The sequence below is a fragment of the Stenella coeruleoalba genome (assembly GCF_951394435.1).
Source record: "Stenella coeruleoalba genome assembly, chromosome: 11".
Classification (NCBI taxonomy): domain Eukaryota; kingdom Metazoa; phylum Chordata; class Mammalia; order Artiodactyla; family Delphinidae; genus Stenella; species Stenella coeruleoalba.
Genome location: NC_137157.1, coordinates 93,680,494 through 93,698,007, shown reverse-complemented (window position 1 = coordinate 93,698,007; position 17,514 = coordinate 93,680,494). Strand labels below are relative to the sequence as shown.

At 37.5% G+C, this 17,514-nt stretch overlaps 1 protein-coding gene across 8 annotated transcripts in view; it reads right to left on the bottom strand.

Annotated features, from left to right (window-relative positions):
- The window catches only part of LOC307193637 (NKG2-A/NKG2-B type II integral membrane protein-like), a 58,546-nt gene extending 49,701 nt beyond the window's left edge, over nt 1–8,845 (bottom strand). For all 8 annotated transcript variants that reach the window (XR_013830370.1, XR_013830371.1, XR_013830372.1 and 5 more), the window contains exons 1-4: nt 8,667–8,845; nt 7,466–7,564; nt 7,254–7,322; nt 398–549 (exon numbers count right to left, since the gene is read on the bottom strand). The gene's annotated coding sequence lies outside the window, so the exon portion shown is untranslated. The remainder of the gene's footprint in view (nt 1–397; nt 550–7,253; nt 7,323–7,465; nt 7,565–8,666) is intronic.
- Between the last annotated feature and the right edge of the window lie 8,669 nt (nt 8,846–17,514).

Sequence of the window (17,514 nt, the reverse complement as noted above, 5' to 3'; positions counted from 1 at the left end):
GGTTTCATTGATTTTGAGACCTATCCAGCCTTTCATTTCAAGCATGGATAAAATTTCCAATTGGGAAAAGAAATCATAAACCAGAAATGTGTGCATATTATAATCCACTCCTTTCTGGCTCAACTGTTATTGGTTAAAGTTCTCCCAAGGGCTTGCACCACATCCACTTAGTATTAATAAGATTTTTTCTCAAGGTATCTCATTTGTTAATGTGGTTTTCTTCTAGCATTAAATGTTCAAAAAGTGGAGTTTCTCCCTAAGAAAATTGAGTCAAAGTAAGAAAATATCATACACTTTTGAGAACCTTCAGTTTTCCCAAATTATGGTGTCAATCACTAATGCTTTGAAACCAGATATAGTTATAGTATAACAAAAAAAACAGAAGTGTCTGCCCTACCAGCTCTTCCTTGATACCGATCTTTAGAAGGTGAGAATTCAGCTCTGCACAGGCAGCATGGCTCTCCGCCCGGGTTTTGGATTTGTTGGAAAAATGATAAGAGCTATTTCCAAATCCAATCCAGTGGGTTGAACAAAGATCACAGGAACATTCTAGAAAATGTAAACATATTTAATGTGTACTCTGTACTATGAATACCTACTACTAACACAATTACTATATCTTTGTGTTTGTTTTACAGATGGATATTAGATAGCAAAACAAGCATTTTTTGTAACATTTCTGGGCAAGTTTTACACAAACCATAGTTAACAATAATTAATATTTAGCTCATGTTTTGAATTTTTCTACTAAAAATTTGTTATAAAATTGTACCCACAAGGAAAATGCATTCCAAATAATATTATACAATTGTTTGATGTGATTAAAATTATATATGCAGGGCTTCCCTGGTGGCGCAGTTGTTGAGGGTCCGCCTGCCGATGCAGGGAACACGGGTTCGTGCCCCGGTCTGGGAAGATCCCACATGCCGCGGAGCGGCTGGGCCCGTGAGCCATGGCCGCTGAGCCTGCGCGTCCGGAGCCTGTGCTCCGCAACGGGAGAGGCCACAACAGTGAGAGGCCCGCGTACCGCAAATAAATAAATAAATAAAAATTATATATGCATATTGAAAAGGCTAAAAAATATATAATCATATGAACACAAAAAGCAATTAATGAACTATTGCACTTTTGTCAGAAATTTTTATTATTAATTATTTTAAATATATGGAATAAAATTCAGTAACTAATTTCATAAAAACTTATACTTCAACTGTTTAATAAACATATGCAATTTGCATATTTTAATAATCTTTTTTATAATCATCAAAAACATACAGTTAGGGAAGGGGATCAAGGCAGTGGAGTAGGAGAATGTGGAACTCATCTCCCCCCACAAACACATCAAAAATACATCTACATGTGGAACAGTTCTCATGGAAAGCTAACTGGAAACTAGCAGAACTACACAACCAAAGTTGCAAGAAACCTATAACTGGGTAGGATGGGAAAAAAAGACATTGGCTCGGGACCTGCACCCCTGGGAGGGATCTGAAAAAAAAAAAAAAAAAAGGACTCTCAACCTGAGGAGCGAGCAGGGTGAGCCACAATCTAGGCATCCTAGTCCTGGGTCCTGCACAAAGGAGACAAGCCCTCTTGCCTGCTGGGACAGACAGAAGGGTTGGAGAAGCCTAGATGCTACTCATAAGGAGTGTGCACATGTTGGTTTGCCAACAGTCAGGTGGACAGAGCCTTGCACTGGTGGCTGCCTCATCACCACACTTCTCAATCCGAAGGGGCAAACCCCGCAGCCCTGCTCACTCCACACCACAGCTGGGGAGCAGATCCAGCACCTGGCAGGGCAATGATGGCCACTGAACAGAGAGGAAGTCCCTCCTCACACCCTGCACGAGCATTTGATCCTCCAATGCCAATGACAGCCTCTATCAAGGTGATCGTGGCTAGCACACCCTGAGGAAAGAAGTGGCTGGCAGCTCTCACACCAAAGACACTGAATACACACAGCCTCCACGGGAATGCTCCCACATAAAAACACGCCTTCAAGACCACAATAGACAACTGTTTCCCCTAAATTCATAGAGTCATAGAAATTTAAGTGAAATCTAAGGGCAGAGGAACTACTCCCAACCAAAAGAACAAGAGAAATCCCCTGAAAGAACAAAATAAAACAGAGCTCACCAGCCTACCAGACCCCAAGTTCAAGAAGGTGGTAATAAAAACGCTAACTGAATTAAGAAAGATTGTCAACAGAAATGCAGATCACTGTAACAAGGAACTAGAAACTACAAAGAAGAGCCAATCAAAAATAGATAACTCAATTACTGGATAAAAAGCAATCTCGGGGCTTCCCTGGTGGCGCAGTGGTTGAGAGTCTGCCCGCCGATGCATGGGACATGGGTTCATGCCCCGGTCCGGGAAGATCCCACATGCTGCGGAGCGGCTGGGCCCGTGAGCCATGGCCACTGAGCCTGCGCGTCCGGAGCCTGTGCTCCGCAACGGGAGAGGCCACAACATGGAGAGGCCACAACATTGAGAGGCCTGCGTACCGCAAAAAAAAAAAAAAAAAAAAAAAAAGCAATCTCAAAGCAATGAATAGCCAACTAAATGACACAGAAGAATGAATAAGTGATCTAGAAGATAGAAAAATGGAAATCACCCAATCAGAACAGTAGACAGAAAGACAAGGAAAGAAAAACAAAAGCAACGTATGAGATCTATGGGATAATATAAAGCATGCCAACGTACACATAATAGGGGTTCCAGAAGGAGAAGAGAGAAAAAAGGGGATGAAAAGTGTATTTGAAGAAATTATGGCTGAAAACTTCCCAAACCTAAAGAAGGAAACAGATATACAGGAACAGGAAGCACAGAGGCTCCCAACTCTCAGCCGTAAAGAGAAGGAAATCTTCCATTTGCAACAAAATGGATGGACCTTGAGGGCATTATGCTAAGTGAAATAAGTCAGACAGATACACTATGATTTTACTTATATGGAATCTAAAAAAAAGTCATAGAAACAGACAGATTTGTGGTTGCCAGAGGTGAGGTGTGGTGGTGAGGGAAGTAGGTGAAAATGGTCAATATGTACAAACTTCCAGTTGTAAAATAAATAAATTCTGGGAAGGTAAAGTGTGGTGACTATAGGTAATAATACCATGTTGTATATTTGAAAGTTGATAAGAGAGTAGATCTTAAAAGTCCTCATCAGGACTTCCCTGGTGGCGCAGTGGTTAAGAATCCGCCTGCCAAAGCAGGGGACACGGGTTCGAGCCCTGGCCCGGGAAGATCCCACATGCCTCGGGAAGATCCCACATGCCTCGGAGCAACTAAGCCTGTGCGCCGCAACTACTGAACCTGTGCTCTAGAGCCCGTGCGCCACAACTACTGAAGCCCGAATGCCTAGAGCCCATGCTCTGCAACAAGAAAAGCCACCACATTGAGAAGCCCACGCACCACAGCAAACAGTAGCCCCCGCTCGCTGCACCCAGAGAAAGCCCGCACGCAGCAACGAAAATCCAACACAGCCAAAAATAAATAAATAAAATTTAAAAATAAAGTAGTCCTCTTATTAAAAAAAACAGTCCTCATCAAAAGAAAAAGAAATTATAACAATATATGGTGATGGATTTTAACTAGACTTATTTTGATGATCATTTCAGAATATATACAAGTGTCAAATCATTATATTGTACCCCTTAAACTAATATAATGTTGCATGTCAATTATAGCTCAAAAAATTCTCTTTGAGGTAAATAGTAAAGAGTATAACAGAGAAGGCATATGTTTGCTTTTGCTCATCACAATTTCACCAACAGTGTATGAGTCTTCCTTTAATCTGCTCATTTTTCTAACTTTTTAAAATTTTCATATTTTAAAAAATCTATACTAATCTTTGAAATTTGAAATAATGTACCATTATTTAATTACAATTTTTTCTAATTGCCCGTGAAAGTGAGCATCTTTTCATATATTAATTATACTTTAAATTTCTTCTTTAAGATTTTCTCTCATTCATATCTTGCTTCCACCCTCAGCCTACAAATTGTTCTTTTTTTCTTTTTCTTTCTTTCTCCCATTAATTATTCAACTGCATGGGCTCCTTTTGCAATCATTCAAAAGCAATTTAGTATGCAGAACAGAAACATACTTCTGAGCAATTTGCTGTGATATTTTGCTGCTCATTATGAAATAATAACCAGAATCATAACATATTATTTTTTTACTTCAGTTTTTATTTTCCCACTGTTTACGCACCCTCAATGACCTGATTTTTTCTCTCCCAAATAAAACTTTATTACTTTATTCCTTGCCTCAGGCTCTGTTTCTTAAAACATCCAGGAAAAGACTAAGTTTGTGTTTGGTCCTTTTGTACTTTCCATATCAGTTTTTGTGTCTTTAATTCCACTTTTCAAGGCTTTACATATTTGAAAGACATCTAATTTTCATTCTGTATCTGATACTTCAATTACCTGGATGTATTAGCATCTAATTTCTTTGTTATCTCAGCTAAGTACTGTTATGACTTTTTCCCTATGCAATTTGGTATTTTAAATTAATTTTTATATATGACAATCATCTGGACCTGAGCTAGTGTCCTTTTCTTAGATGGATCATCTGCATGTACTTTCTCTGTGATGATTTGGGGTCCTACCAACCCAGGATCACACAGGGAATATAACCTTAAATTCTAAGTGAGTCTGCCTAAGAAATTACAGAAAGGTCTGTATAGTCAACTAGAACTTGAGCTAATATAGAAAAAACTGTTTTAATATCCTCAAGCTTTACATGAGAAACTAATTTTTAACTCTTTTGCTCAAGCTAAGTGAAAGCCTCATTCTCTGTCTCTGTTGTAGCGGTTCAATCCAGACTGTACAGTTATTAAAACTGGAAATAACCCCAGAGAGTGGTAACTTCAGAGTCAGAATGCTTCTCTCGTTTCAAGCTTTCTCTCCATTTTTGGCCCTTGATGATTTCCGCTGTTTTATCAGAAACCTAGATGTAAAACTAAAATTTAAATTAAAAAAATTGTGTCCATCTAGACATCTGGATCTAATGAGGAGAAAAAGGGAAGCTGAACTTCACTAATACATAAACTTAGATGCCTGAGCTGTTAAGCACCATCCCTTAGGTAGAAATTAGAGCAGCAACTCTGGTTCCCTGCCACCTGTCGACTGTAACCCTGAACCTCTTCCTTCCTACGAGAGAAGTAGAGCTTGAGTTGCATCTCTTGACTTTTAAAGCTAGAAATTCAACTAAAGTAGTAGTAAAGGAATAAGAAGTAAAAATAAAAAAGAAATAGGACTTTTTTATTTTATTTTATTTTATTGTTAAAAAACAATAAATTGCTTTTTATTTCCAAAGAGGACTATGGAAAGACTAGGAAAACATTAGTAGAAAACAAAGCTATGTGAGAATTTACCTCTGAGGAATAGGACTAAAGAGAGGAAGAAGAGTTAGCTTCACTGCTTTTAATTATGTCTTCCTGTGCTATTTTTAAATCCACTTGGTTGAGTTACAATTTACACACAATAAATTACATTGTTTTGAAGTACACACTTTGATGAGTTTTGATGAATGAATATACCTTTGTAACTTCCTCCCCATTTAAAATTTAGAATATTTCCATCACCTCAAAAGTTAACTCATGTCAATTCCCAACTAATGCCCCACACCTGCTTTACCCAAGCAACCACAGATCTGATTTACATCACTGTAAATTATTTTTTACCTTTGTATGCAATGCGTATACACACAATCCTTCAATATCAACTCATTTGCATCTTATGTCACTCAACATAATGTTTTTGAGTTTTATTCAGGTTGTGTGTATAGGGATTTCATTCTTTTTCATTGCTGACTTGTCCATCATATGACTAACCCACAATTTGTAATCCATTCATCTGGTGATTTACTTTTGGATTGCTTATAATTTTTAGTTTTTATAAATAAATTGTCTATAAACATTTTTGCACATGTCTTATGTGGACATATCTCTTCATGTCTCTTTTTTAAATGTTTAAGAGTGAAATTGTTGGGGATTTGCACCAGTACAGTTAACTCCATGTCCTTGTTACTGTCAGTCCTTTCAAATTGTAACCATTTTGGATGGTTGTGTAGTGGTAACTCACTGGGGTCATAATTTGCATTTCCTTAATTATTTACTATTTGATTGCTTTTTATTTTCAGATTAGGTGAATTGAAGAAAAACAAGCAATATGAACAGCTAATATTTGGCATTAATATTTTTTTTCTGGGAGACATCAAGAAGTTTTGAAAAGCAATCACTAATTTAAATAAAAAATTAACAGCTGCTGGGTCTAGTCTCCTGTTTATTGCATCTATTGAGATTTTCCCTTTTTTATTCAAAGAATTTATTTTTAAAAGACTTTCAATTAGTTCTTTCCATATTTTTACTCCATTATTTTAATTTCCTTCCATTTTCTTTTTTTTTTTATTTGCTTATAGGGACTATTCATCAGGAATACTCATGAGGAATGCCTTTAGTCTCAATGACGAAGGAACCCTACACTTTTGGGTTTTGTGTGTGGAAGAGATATTTTTCTTGGCAAATGCATCTGTGCTGAGAATCTTACACTGTTCATGAAAAAGCAAATATTTCTCTGAAAAGACGACAGAGGGGAACCATCCCGACTTCCTGAAAAAACAGACTCAATTAGGAAAGTTCTCTCTTTCCCTCTCCTCCTCTTCCCCCCCCCACTGTGCCCCACCCCTGCTGTTTTTTAAGTGCTTAATTTACTGATAAGGATTTGAATAAACCCGCGATAAGTGAAAAAAAGAGAATTGAAAACAAAAACAGCTTTCTATATTATGGCTATTGTATCTGGATGTATAAAAAAATTAATGTAAAATTTATATGCTTGTAATGTCATAAATGTTAGAGGAATAATATCCATCAGAGAAAGCTAGAAAGAAAAAAGTGTTAATGAGACACAACTCCCTTGCTTTTCATTTGTTTTCTTTTTGCCTTTTTGACCCCCTTCACACATTTCTCTCACCCCCCACCTTAATATAATTTAAATCCCATTTTCTTCTAATAATAATCAAATTGCAAACAATAATTATCTTTTATACATAATACTTTGGGTCTTTTCACATTCTCTTATGTCTTCTTTCTTATTTTGCCCAATATTAATATTTCCTTGATAAAACATTGACCATACCATAAAACAGCATTTTTCTATCATGATTCACGAAGTTTTGTGGCTGTCAGGAAGGCAAACCCTTTAGTTCCAATGATCAATATTAGAAGTGGATTGAACAGAGAGAATACTCACCACCATTTTTAGAAGATAGTGTGGGAACAGGTGATCTTTTTCAGTTTTGTTCTTCTCTGCTAGAAAATACTGTGGTAAAAATTATGGTAGTAATTAGTTCTGTATAGGATAAAATAATTAAGACAACGTAAAAATCAGTCTTGAAAGCAAATCATTGAAATGTATTATGTTACTGATTTTAATAAAAACAGATTATTTTCTTAATTACTTACAGTTTGCAAGCGAGGCACCCACTGTTGTCATCCAGACCACACACAAGATCCCTAGACTCCCAGTCACCAGTTGCCATGCTGTAGGTCGGTGGTGTAACCCTAAAGAAAACAGAAACAATGATGAAGTTCCATCGTTTCCCAGAAGTCATCAAATGTAAAATTTAAGACCATTGTGTTTCACCCTTAGAGGGCAACCATTCATTTTCTAATTCTTGAATGAGTTCATCCTGAATAAAACTATTTCTCAGCCACATTGAGAACCCTAGTTCTTTGATACCCAAATTTCCTCCCTATTAGCTTCTTGTTGACTTCAGTTCTTTCTTAACAGAAATGGACATGCATTTCGTATGTACCTTTCTTGAGTCTTCCTCTACTCAAGCCTTATATGTTGCTTTTCTCTATGATAGACTTTTCACCCCCATCATCTCTATTTGCAACCTTACCTACTGAGTCTTTCCCACCCATTTCCATCCTCTTCTGGAATATCCAGCCTTTTAATCTAATTTCATTATGGACGTTGTCCTCTGAAGTGATCAAGAGACAATTCAATGCCATATATGATCTGACTTTTACTGGATTAAACATTATTTTTCTTAATGGTGAGTAAGATGATTAACTACTTAGTCACTTAAGCTAGAAACCTTGTTATCTTATTCTACTCATTTCTCACCTTACCTCCAACTTTCAGTTAATCATGAAGTCATATAAGCTCTACCGCCAAAATACTTTTTTTCTCTATAATCTGTCTTTCCCCTAACAAATTCTGTTAGTTCTTTGAAGCTAAGTGGTTATTGCTTCTTCATCTTTGTAGGTACCCTAAGTCCAGAGCAGGCCCACAGAACAAATTCAGACATAGTTGTGGGACTGAGTTACATTGAACTGAATTGAAGACTAATATCAAGAATTATTTTAAAATAATTTTAAAATAACACAAAAAAAGTAATAGAATTTTCACAGTAGTTCTTACAAGTAATGCAATTCTGTAGGAATTTGAATCAATGCTATTTTAGAGGAAATGAACATAGTGAAGGACTATTTAAGAGACAAACAATTCCATGGTAATATCCTAAAATAATTAAGGAGAGTGTTGAAGATAGATAATTAGTGTAATGAGGCAATTTTATAGTGGTTTTGAGAAAAGTAATCTTCTAAACCCAAGAATCAAGATCTAGCAAATAACAAAATATATATAATATTGTACCTTTTCTTTTTTTCCTAAACAACCGTTTTCTGTGCTGAAGGTGAGAGGGCCTTGGAAACTTCAGTTCCGTGTAGTTTACTTGCTGTTCACTTGATTTGACACTTCTCTGGTTTGTCTTGGGTATTTTTTGCTTCTGTTGAGATTTGGAAAATTTTGGTTCTGTGTAGGTTACCTCTTGCTTGTTTACAATACCCTTGTTTTGCTTACTCTTAAACATTATTTTTTGGAAAGACTTAGATTGTTTCAGCTCAATCTTGATATCTTTCTGTGTCTCTCTTTAATATCTATGCAATAGAGAAATGTGAGGAAAAGAGTTACATGGTGATTGTATCAGCTCAGCGAAAATTGCCTTCATTCTGATGTACAAGTAAACATTTAGGTATAACATTAAAAGGGTAAAAAAGGGAGGAAATGAGAGACTAAATCTCTCTCCCAACTTTGCAGTCCTTATTCAGAAGAATAATTTTATTCCCCTTTAATGAGATTATACATTTCATTTCCTCTTTGAATCCGGTTTTGAAAGGAGCAGATTAAGGAGTAGATATGTTTTTCCCTCTCAACATTCTCTGTATAATGAATCATGTTGACAATGTGTAGCCTATGGCTAAAACACAACTACATTAACAAAGTGTTGATTATTTAAATTTAATATTAAAGTTTTTATTTCAAATCAGGTTGGCATAAAGTTTATTGTATCACTGAAATAACCCATTACTCAGGAGATTCTTTACTAATAGAGGAAAACCCCAACTCTTTCAAGAACTGGGTAGAGTCTACATTTGTACAATAACCATGTATCTCTCAATCTGCCAGCCTAACGTCTTTTTTCTACTTAACTAGATTATATTTACCTACAGGCACATACTCACACACAGAGGCAGACACACAGACCATCTAAATTAAAGAGACAAGGCCAATGAATCACCAAAAATAAACAAAAGAAATTAAAAGGTAATGTATAAAATTTTTTTAATTTATTCAATCTCATTAATAAAGAAAGAAAGCAAATGAAAAGACTAGAACAACTTTCACCTGTGAGAACACTAAATAACTGATACTTTTCTGAATTGGCAAATGACTGTGAGTATAAAATTGTCGATAGTTATTAAAACATAAAATATACAGGCTTTTTACCAGCAATTCTATTTTAAGTAATTTATCTTACAAAATATTTTTTAAATATTCAAAGTTGTGTAGCACCTGTTTTTGGTTTTATTTACTAAAAGCTAAATTGGAAAAACAAAAGAACAAAAAGTTGTCAAGAGAACGGTTCACAATTAAGGGAGTTGTTAAAGTTATGAGACATTTATACCCTAGTATACCATTGTTTAATATAACAAATATTACTTTAAATTTTTATTTGTTTATTTATTTATGGCTGTGTTGGGTCTTTGTTTCTGTGCGTGGGCTTTCTCTAGTTGTGGCAAGGAGGGGCCACTCCTCATCGCGGTGCGCAGGCCTCTCACTATCGCAGCCTCTGTTGTTGTGGAGCACAGGCTCCAGACGCACAGGCTCAGTAATTATAGCTCATGGGCCCAGATGCTCTGCGGCATGTGGGGTCTTCCCAGACCAGGGCTCGAACCCGTGTTCCCTGTATTGGCAGGCAGATTCTCAACCACTGTGCCACCGGGGAAGCCCAACAAATATTACTGATGTGTAAAGCAAAATAATAGATTTGTAACGTGCTATGTCTTTGGTGGTTACTTGTAGGTAGAGTTTTGGCAGGTTTGCACTGCTCTCAATTTTATTGAAAATTAAAGAACATATGTTAAAATCTATTTAAAGGTGAAAATTTGAGTATTTAAAAATATTGAATAATAAATAATTTTATACATAGGGCCTTTTCTATATTTACCCTTCTATAAATTTACTGAGTAAACTCAAAACAACTGGGATAAAGTTATTTTCAAATTAAGAATTTTTTACACTTCCTCAAATTGTTTTCTGAAAGTTTTGACCAATTCATTTAGCACCAGCAAAAATGATATTTAAGAGGAATTGGCATTGTAAGAATGTTGCTGTTTAAATATTTAGAACAATTAAACTATTTTTTGTACCAGAAAAGGAAGAAAAATGACTATTGTTTTTGAAAATAAATAATTGAATAAGCTGATCTAGAAAATGTTAAAAGCGATAGAATCAGGTGGAATATTGGTTCAAATTGAAGCATTACATAGACTTAGATCTCTAATTTCACAACATATAATTGAACAAATTTCAGATAAACTAAAATGTTAAATGTAAACCATGAGATGATAAAACTGATAAACGACTGAAAGAAAGTATAAGTAAATAGTTATAACTTTCTAGTCACACACAGACAAGAAAGAGAGTTAGGTTAAATTATAGAAACATCATTTTCTTGCTAATGTAAAGATTTTTATCAATAATAATCACACTAAAAGACTTTTATTTCATCACTAACCAAAGAAATACAAACTACTATATTAATGATATACATTTTCACCTACAGAATCAGTAAATATTTATAAGCCAAATGCAACCACACAGAGTTGGACAAAGTGCAGGAAAACAGGCATTCATTTACACGGACTTTTGGTTAATCTAAATCTTTCCATTCTGGAAAATAATTTGTCAGTATGTAAATATCAAAACCAAATAATAAAAACATCTACTGATAAAAGATTTCAAAATAATGTGAAAATGATGGGTTATTTCAAAAAAGAGCCTAAATAGTTGGAAAATAAAACGACAGAAAAATTCCAAGACAAAGAAACAAAAAAGTTCAAGGGATAGCTGGGTTCATACTCCACAACATTGTTTACAAAATGAGCATGTAACAATTTTACAAAAATTATTTTTTCCTAAACTATCATTTAATACATTCTGAGTTAATTGTTGAAAGTAGTGTTAAAAAGTTACATACATTTTTAACTTCTTGAGAGAAGGAGATAAACAAAAGTAATACTCAGTGACTTGAAGAATAAATTTAAAAATAAATTTTGTAGGGGCTTCCGGGAAGATGGCGGTAGAGTAAGACGCTGAGATCACCTTCTTCCCCACAGATACACCAGAAATACATCTACACGTGGAACAACTCCTACAGAACACCTACTGAACACTGGCAGAAGACCTCAGACCTCCCAAAAGGCAAGAAACCCCCCACGTACCTGGGTAGGGCAAAAAAAAAAAGAATAAACAGAGACAAAAGAATAGGGACGGTACCTGGACCTCTGGGAGGGAGCTGTGAAGGAGGGAAAGTTTCCACACACTAGGAAGCCCCTTCGCGGGCGGAGACCTCGGGTGGTGGAGGCGGGGAGCTTCAGGGGCCGCGGAGGAGAGCACAGCAACAGGGGTGCGGAGGGCAAAGCGGGGAGATTCCCGCACAGAGGATCAGGGCTGACCGGCACTCGCCAGCCCGAGAGGCTTGTCTGCTCACCCGCCGGGGCGGGCGGGGCTGGGAGCTGAGGCTCGGGCTTCGGTCGGATCCCAGGGAGAGGACTGGGGTTTGCGGCGTGAACACAGCCTGCAGGGGGTTAGTGCGCCACGGCTGGCCGGGAGGGAGTGCGGGAAAGTCTGGAGCTGCCGAAGAGGCAAGAGACTTTTTCTTGCCTCTTTGTTTCCTGGTGCGCGAGGAGAGGGGATTAAGAGCGCTGCTTAAAGCAGCTCCAGAGACGGGCGCGAGTCGCGGCTAAAAGCGCGGACCCCAGAGACGGGCGGGAGACACTAAGGCTGCTGCTGCCGCCACCAAGAAGCCTGTGTGCGAGCACAGGTTACTCTCCACACACCCCTTCCGGCTGGTGCAACGTCACGGTGACCTCTGCCGCCGCTGGCTCGCCCCGCCCTCCATGCACACCCCCCACCCCCCCACCGCCCGAGTGAGCCAGAGCCCTCGAATCAGCGGCTCCTTTAACCCCGTCCTGTCTGAGCAAAGAACAGACGCCCTCAGGCGACCTACATGCAGAGGTGGGGCCAAATCCAAAACTGAGTCCCCGGGAGCTGTGAGAACAAAGAAGAGAAAGGGAAATCTCTCCCAGCAGCTGCAGAAGCAGCGGATTAAAGCTCCACAATCAACTTGATGTCTGTGGAATACATGAATACACAACGAATCATCCCAAATTGAGGAGGTGGACTTTGAGAGCAAGATTTATGCTGTATAGCTTTGCTTCCACCATTTGTCCTAGGGTTCTATCCGTCCGTTGTTTTTATGTTTCTTTTCCTTAATAATTATTTTTTATTTTAATAACTTTATTATATTTTATCTTACTTTATTTTATTTTACTTTATCTTCTTTCTTTTTTTCCTTCCTTCCCTCCTTCCTTCCTCCCTCCCTCCCTCCCTTTCTTTCTTTCTTTCTTTCTACTTCTACTAATTCTTTCTTTCTACTTTTTTTCCCTTTTATTCTGAGCCGTGTGGATGAAAGGCTCTTGGTGCTGCAGCCAGGAGTCAGTGCTGTGCCTCTGAGGTGGGAGAGCCAACTTCAGGACACTGGTCCACAAAAGACCTTCCAGCTCCACATAATATCAAACGGCAAAAATCTCCCAGAGATCTCCATCTCAACACAAGCACCCAGCTTCACTCAACGACCAGCAAGCTACAGTGCTGGACATCCTATGCCAAACAACTAGCAAGACAGGAACACAACCCCACACATTAGCAGAGAGGCTGCCTAAAATCATAATAAGTCCACAGACACCCCAAAACACACCACCAGACGTGGACCTGCCCACCAGAAAGACAAGATCCAGCCTCATCCACCAGAACACAGGCACTAGTCCCCTCCACCAGGAAGCCTACACAACCCACTGAACCAACCTTAGCCACTGGGGACAGACACCAAACACAACGGGAACTACGAGCCTGCAGCCTGCAAAAAGGAGACCCCAAACACAGTAAGATAAGCAAAATGAGAAGACAGAAAAACACACAGCAGAAGGTGCAAGATAAAAGCCCACCAGACCTAACAAATGAACAGGAAATAGGCAGTCTACCTGAAAAAGAATTCAGAATAATAATAGTAAAGATGAACCAAAATCTTGGAAATAGAATGGTCAAATTGCAAGAAATATTTAACAAGGACCTAGAAGAACTAAAGATGAAACAAACAATGATGAACAACACGATAAATGAAATTAAAAATACTCTAGATGGGATCAATAGCAGAACAACTGAGGCAGAAGAACGGATAAGTGAACTGGAAGATAAAATAGTGGAAATAACTACTGCAGAGCAGAATAAAGAAAAAAGAATGAAAAGAACTGAGGACAGTCTCAGAGACCTCTGGAACAACATTAAACGCACCAACATTCGAATTATAGGGGTTCCAGAAGAAGAAGAGAAAAAGAAACGGGCTGTGTAAATATTGAAGAGATTATAGTTGAAAACTTCCCTAATATGGGAAGGGAACTAGTTAATCAAGTCCAGGAAGCACAGAGAGTCCCATACAGGATAAATCCAAGGAGAAATACGCCAAGACACATATTAATCAAACTGTCAAAAATTAAATACAAAGAAAACATATTAAAAGCAGCAAGGGAAAAACAACAGATTACACACAAGGGAATCCCCATAAGGTTAACACCTGATCTTTCAGCAGAAACTCTGCAAGCCAGAAGGGAATGGCAGGACATATTTAAAGTGATGAAGGAGAAAAACCTGCAACCAAGATTACTCTACCCAGCAAGGATCTCATTCAGATTTGATGGAGAAATTAAAACCTTTACAGACAAGCAAAAGCTGAGAGAGTTCAGCACCACCAAACCATCTTTACAACAACTGCTAAAGGAACTTCTCTCGGCAAGAAGCACAAGAGAAGGAAAACACCTACAATACCGAACCCAAAACAATCAAGAAAATGGGAATAGGAACATACATATCGATAATTACCTTAAATGTAAATGGACTAAATGCTCCCACCAAAAGACACAGATTAGCTGAATGGATACAAAAACAAGACCCATATATTTGCTGTCTACAAGAGACCCACTTCAGACCTAGAGACACATACAGACTGAAAGTAAGGGGATGGAAAAAGATATTTCATGCAAATGAAAACCAAAAGAAAGCTGGAGTAGCAATTCTCATATCAGGCAAAATAGCCTTTAAAATAAAGACTATTAGAAGAGACAAAGAAGGACACTACATAATGATCACGGGATCGACCCAAGAAAAATATATAACAATTGTAAATATTTATGCACCCAACATAGCACCTCAACACATAAGGCAAATACTAACAGCCATAAAAGGGGAAATCGACAGTAACACATTCATAGTAGGGGACTTTAACACCCCACTTTCACCAATAGACAGATCATCCAAAATGAAAATAAATAAGGAACAAAAGCTTTAAATGATACATTAAAAAAGATGGACTTAATTGATATTTATAGGACATTCCATCCAAAAACAACAGAATATACATTGTTCTCAAGTGCTCATGGAACATTCTCCAGCATAGATCATATTTTGGGTCACAAGTCAAGCCTTGGTAAATTTAAGAAAATCGAAGTTGTTTCAAGTATCTTTTCCAACCACAACACTATGAGACTGATATCAATTACAGGAAAAGATCTGTAAAAAATACCAACACATGGAGGCTAAACAATACATACTTAATAACAAAGTGATCACTGAAGAAATCAAAGAGGAAATAAAAGAATACCTAGAAACAAATGACAATGGAGACACGATGACCCAAAATCTATGGGATGCAGCAAAAGCAGTTCTAAGAGGGAAGTTTATAGCAATACAATCCTACCTTAAGAAACAGGAAACATCTCGAATAAACAACCTAACCTTGCACCTAAAGCAGTTAGAGGAAGAAGAACAAAAAAACCCCCCAAAGTTAGCAGAAGGAAAGAAATCATAAACATCAGATCAGAAATAAATGAAAAAGAAATGAAGGAAACGACAGCAAAGATCAATAAAACTAAAAGTTGGTTCTTTGAGAAGATAAACAAAATTGATAAACCATTAGCCAGACTCATCAACAAAAAAAGGAAAAAGACTCAAATCAATAGAATCACAAATGAAAAAGGAGAAGTAACAAGTGACACTGCAGAAATACAAAAGATCATGAGAGGTTACTACAAGCAACTGTATGCCAATAAAATGGACAACCTCAAAGAAATGGACAAATTCTTAGAAATGCACAACCTGCCAAGACTGAATCAGGAAGAAATCTTGAGAATGAAAAACGGAGCTGGAGGAATCAGGCTCCCTGACTTCAGACTATACTACAAAGCTACAGTAATCAAGACAGTATGGTACTGGCACAAAAACAGAAAGACAGATCAATGGAACAGGATAGAAAGCCCAGAGATAAACCCACGCACATATGGTCACCCTATCTTTGATAAAGGAGGCAGGAATGTACAGTGGAGAAAGGACAGCCTCTTCAATAAGTGGTGCTGGGAAAACTGGACAGGTACATGTCAAAGTATGAGATTAGATCACTCCCTAACACCATACACAAAAATAAGCTCAAAATGGATTAAAGACCTAAATGTAAGGCCAGAAACTATCAAACTCTTAGAGGAAAACATAGGCAGAACACTCTATGACATAAATCACAGCAAGATCCTTTTTGACCCACCTCCTAGAGAAATGGAAATAAAAACAAAAATAAACAAATGGGACCTAATGAAACTTCAAAGCTTTTGCACAGCAAGGAAACCATAAACAAGACCAAAACACAACCCTCAGAATGGGAGAAAATATTTGCAAATGAAGCAACTGACAAAGGATTAATCTCCAAAATTTACAAGCAGCTCATGCAGCTCAATAACAAAAAAACAAACAACCCAATCCAAAAATGGGCACAAGACCTAAATAGACATTTCTCCAAAGAAGATATACAGACTGCCAACAAACACATGAAAGAATGCTCAACATCATTAATCAGTAGAGAAATGCAAATCAAAACTACAATGAGATATCATCTCACACCAGTCAGAATGGCCATCATCAAAAAATCTACAAACAATAAATGCTGGAGAGGGTGTGGAGAAAAGGGAATACTCTTGCACTGTTGGTGGGAATGTAAATTTATACAGCCACTGTGGAGAACAGTATGGAGGTTCCTTAAAGAACTACAAATAGAACTACCATATGACCCAGCAATCCCACTACTGGGCATATACCCTGAGAAAACCATAATTCAAAAAGAGTCATGTACCAAAATGTTCATTGCAGCTCTATCTACAATAGCCCAGAGATGGAAACAACCTAAGTGTCCGTCATTGGATGAATGGATAAAAAAGATGTGGCACATATATACAATGGAATATTACTCAGCCATAAAAAGATATGAAACTGAGCTATTTGTAATGAGGTGGATAGACCTAGAGTCTGTCATACAGAGTGAAGTAAGTCAGAAAGAGAAAGCAAATACCGTATGCTAATACATATATATGGAATATAAGGAAAAAAATGTCATGAAGAACCTAGGGGTAAGACAGGAATAAAGACACAGACCTACTAGAGAATGGACTTGAGGATATGGGGAAGGGGAAGGGTAATCTGTGACAAAGCGAGAGAGAGGCATGGACGTATATACACTACCAAACGTAAGGTAGATAGCTAGTGGGAAGCAGCCGCATAGCACAGGGAGATCAGCTCTGTGCTTTGTGACTGCCTGGAGGGGTGGGATAGGGAGGGTGGGAAGGAGGGAGACCGAAGAGGGAAGAGATATGGAAACATATGTACATGTATAACTGATTCACTTTGTTATAAAGCAGAAGCTGACACACCATTGTAAAGCAATTATACTCCAATAAAGATTTAAAAAGTAAATAAATAAAAAATAAATTTAAAAAAATGTGTAGGAAAATCATAGATATGAAACAATGTAAAATTGTTGCAGGCTGGAATTAAAGTTATATAG